Below are 4,924 nucleotides of genomic sequence, written 5' to 3' on the forward strand. Positions count from 1 at the left end.
TCACTCAAAAATATTTTAATAATTTATTCAGAAACAATATATGAATTATTTTTGTTTAATGTTTAAGCTGTTAGCAATCACAAAAACATTGTTTTTATTTTCTGCAAAAAAAAAAGATTATTTAATTTTAGTTCAACACAATCAATCAAAACTTTACGTTTTGTTGCGCGAATCTCATAAAAAAAGAAAATGAGAAAATATAGCAAAATACGTAATTAGTACAAAGTCATATATTTTGTTAAATATATATTAAATGCTTATGATTACACGTGCAATGCATATGCCATATATACTATTATATAAGTATTACATACATATATACTTATATGTATACACTGTTATATATAAAAAATATTTTGAATTATTTTAAATGAAAATAAAGAATGATACTGTTTGTGCGACTACACATAAATTGCATATTTTTACAATTCCTATTATACATATATTTATTATTTATCCTTCAGTATCCTTCTGTTTCTCTATTATTATTATACAAAAAATAATACACCATTACATTTTTCACATATAATATGATCCAATCGACATATAAACGTACATATAAAATAAAATAATTCTTCAATGACGCAGCTTTCCTCAATAAATTTTTAAAGATAAAACTTAGCCAAAATTTTCTTAGACAGATTTCATCAAGCATCTCATGTAAAGCGTAATCAATTATAAAATTAACTACGAAATATTATCACAGACGAAATATTATTAAAGACTTGCAAATTTGAGCAAATTTTTATGACTATTAAGTGGATTCGAAAAGGGTTCAAAAATAATTAAAGAATGTATCAATTGCATTTGTGTTATTTATATAAATGTTTAGAGATTTAAGCAATATATTTGCAATATAGTTTTACAATATAGTTTTACAAATTTATAATTATTTTGATGTAAATATACATCTACGAGGCAGCATATATTATCATTATAAATATCAGCATATATTATCATTATAAAATATCATTGAAAATTTATTTCTGTACAAATTAAGAATATTGACATTATCAATGATTTTATAAATACTTATAGTGTAATTCATTAAATTATTAAAATAATTAAAAAGCATTAATTAATTCCAACAATAATTATGTCACCGTGGGCGCCTCTGTTTAATTCTCGTCACTGTTTAATTCCCGTCGACAAGGACGTCTTTATGCTTAGAGGTTTTGCTTGAATCAACATTTCAATTTCCTGAAACAAACAAAGAAGACACAAGCTAAATACCTACATACATTTGAAACATCCGTTATATTGTAAAATTAGACTTGTTAATATTTAGTCATACATTAAAACTAAGCACACAAAATTATTCACGATACATTAAAATCTAATAGAGTCTGTTTAAAATTAACATTAATTAATAATTAATTATTACTAGTTATTAATTGTTCATTAAAAGATTAATAATTGTCATTCTAATTTAATTATTATGATTTCACTATATACCACTGTGCTAATTACAATATATAACATTCCAGTAATGTTAAAATGGGATTATAATATTATAAATTAACATAATTAACTCAAAACAATGAGTAAACGCACATGACAATTTAATTAGAAGCCTTAAGATTAAAAATATTAATTTAGTCTTTAAATGATGATTAAAGAAAATGAAATTTACTATCATATACAAAACACCTTAATATATATTAAACGCAGATATGTATGCAATTAAATTAGAAGTCACATGTATACATTCATTTAAAATTTTCTAATTAGACATAAGTTTGCGTATTTGTACTCATCTGATTATTAGCAATTCCACCAGTAAACATGTATCGAGCCTCAAATCTGACACCTGAATCAAAGCAGCAACTTGTAAATGTAATGACACCAGACAGACAGACATTCAACACACTTCTCAGTAAGAACATCATCTGAAAAACCAGAGAAAGAATCAATAATATATTATAACAATATTGAGTCAATTATAGCAAATTAATATCACATTTATATATATACATATATATTTTTTTTAAACCTGACATATATATACGCATATAGAAGGCTAACTTTATTCTGATTTTATAATTAATCATGACTAATTATTAATAAATAAACATTTCTCTGGATTAAACATAACATTAATAACAACACATAAAACTGTGCAATTAATAGTAATAATGAATGAACACAGTATACCACATCAATTAAGATTTTAATCTCGCTACATATATTTTCATGCTGTGCAACACTATGTATAAGTGTGACATAATAATATATATATTTTCAAGTGGACTATCAGCTCAGCTAAATAATTAGACACCTGGCTGTCCAATAAAATAAATATTTACAGGTGCTGAAAGTTACACCTGAGACAAACATAAAGTCTGGCTTTGCAATTCACATTTTCACATTGTATATCACAGTATATGGAAATATTACGTTATACCGTACATTTTCAGATATATTATCAGCTCAACTAAGAGATAAAATGCACGATTTTCCAGCAAAACAATTGTTTTCATGAGCTGACAGTTGCACCTGAGATTGAAGTGTACATACATGTATATATGAATGCATATATCAATATTTTCAAAGAACAATCACTATTCAGACTTGAAAACAGACTATATTAAACAAGACTATATTAAACAGTAGAATGCACAGGTCAGTCAAAATTACACATTTATGTACATTATTGATATCTGTCACTCACATAATCTCCTAACCTACCTATACTTTTCCTCGTTTGAAATGCACCGATATGACACAGGATGCGTTCCTTTTGGACGCTTACACGCTTAAAGGTGCCTTTTCATGCGAACGCCCATTTTCAGCGTCAAAAGATATCACGTGACCAAAAATAAAAATACCAATTCGTTAATTTTGATCACGTGATCTGTTTTGACGCCAGAAATGAGCGTCGAGTATCGACATCATATATATAGTACTCCTATATTGCCAATTCTGTAGGAGGAATGAGCGAAAACATTACGGTGCAGACGATAGCTTCTCTCTCGCACGGTTATCCGACGGTAGCACTTTGCGCATGCGTCAAATATATATATGGCATATATATGACATGCTACCGTGCGAGAGGGAAGCTATCGTCTGCACTGTAATGTTTTCGTTCGTTCCTCCTACAGAACTGGCAATACAGGAGTACTATATATATCAGCGTGAATTCGCACCTTAGTGTAGTCTATAATGGAACCTTAAAACGTAAGACTTAAGAAATTAACTAATCATATTCATGATTCTTTTTAAAACTCAATTGTGATTGATTAACTTCTTAAGTGTTACGTCTTAAGGTCTCATTGTAGACTACGCTTTAAAGGGCCGTCTACAATAGGCGTTGTAAGTTGTAGGCTGCAAGAAATTATCCAATCACAGTTGACCTTAGAGAAGAATATCGAACATCATTGGTTAGGCCTGTTCTATATAGAGTCGTATGTCGCAAGTCGTAAACAAATCGACCAATCACAGTTAAATTTAGAAAAGAATAATCCAATCAGACGACGTCCGACATCCGACTTACGACATGTATTGTAGACGGTTCTTAATGTGGCGTCTACAATGAGATTTTGAGGCGTAAGACTTAAGAAATTGACCAATCACAGTCAAGTATGAAGAGAATACTCGACTGTGATTGGTCAATTTCTTAAGTTTTACGCCTAAAAAATCTCATTGTAGACGCCGCATAAAGCGCGTATAAGTATTACTTATACACTGCATCCTGTGTCATATCGGTGCATTTCAAACGAGGAAAAGTATAGGTAGGTTAGGAGCTTATGTGAGTGACAGATATCAATAATGTACATAAATGTGTAATTTTGACCTGTGCATTCTACTGCTTAATATAGTCTTGTAATATAGTCTGTTTTCAAATCTGAATAGTGATTGTTCTTTGAAAATATTGATATATGCATTCATATATACATGTATGTACACTTTAATCTCAGGTGCAACTGTCAGCTCATGAAAACAATTGTTTTGTTGGAAAATCGTGCATTTTATCTCTTAGTTGAGCTGATAATATATCTGAAAATGTACGGTATAACGTAATATTTTCATATACTGTGATATACAATGTGAAAATGTGAATTGCAAAGCCAGACTTTATGTTTGTCTCAGGTGTAACTTCAGCACCTGTAAATATTTATTTATTGGACAGCCAGGTGTCTAATTATTTAGCTGGCTGATAGTCCACTTGAAATATATATTATTCATGTCACACTTATACATAGTGTTGCACAGCATGAAATATATGTAGCGAGATTAAAATCTTAATTGATGTGTGGTACACTGTGTTCATTCATTATTACTATTAATTGCACAGTTTTATGTGTTGTTATTAATGTTATGTTGTATTAATGTTATGTTTAATCCAGAGAAATGTTTATTTATTATATAATTAGTCATGATTAATTATAAAATCAGAATAAAGTTAGCCTTCTATATATGTATATATATGTCAGGTTTAAAAAATATATATATGTATATATATAAATGTGATATTAATTTGCTATAATTGACTCAATATTGTTATAATATATTATTGATTCTTTCTCTGGTTTTTCAGATGATGTTCTTATTGAGAAGTGTGTTGAATGTCTGTCTGTCTGGTGTCATTACATTTTACAAGTTGCTGCTTTGATTCAGGTATCAGATTTGGTCGATACATGTTTACTGGGGATTGCTAATACCAGATGAGTACAAATACGCAAACTTATGTCTAATTAGAAAATTTTAAATGAATGTATACATGTGATTTCTAATTTAATTGCATACATATCTGCGTTTAATATATATTAAGTGTTTGTATATGATAGTAAATTTCATTTTCTTTAATCATCATTTAAAGATTAAATTAATATTTTTAATCTTAAGGCTTCTAATTAAATTGTCATGTGCGTTTACTCATTGTTTTGAGTTAATTATGTTAATTTATAATATTATAATCCCATTT

This window comes from Camponotus floridanus, unplaced genomic scaffold, assembly GCF_003227725.1.
Source record: "Camponotus floridanus strain SB8 unplaced genomic scaffold, Cflo_v7.5 scaffold309, whole genome shotgun sequence".
Classification (NCBI taxonomy): domain Eukaryota; kingdom Metazoa; phylum Arthropoda; class Insecta; order Hymenoptera; family Formicidae; genus Camponotus; species Camponotus floridanus.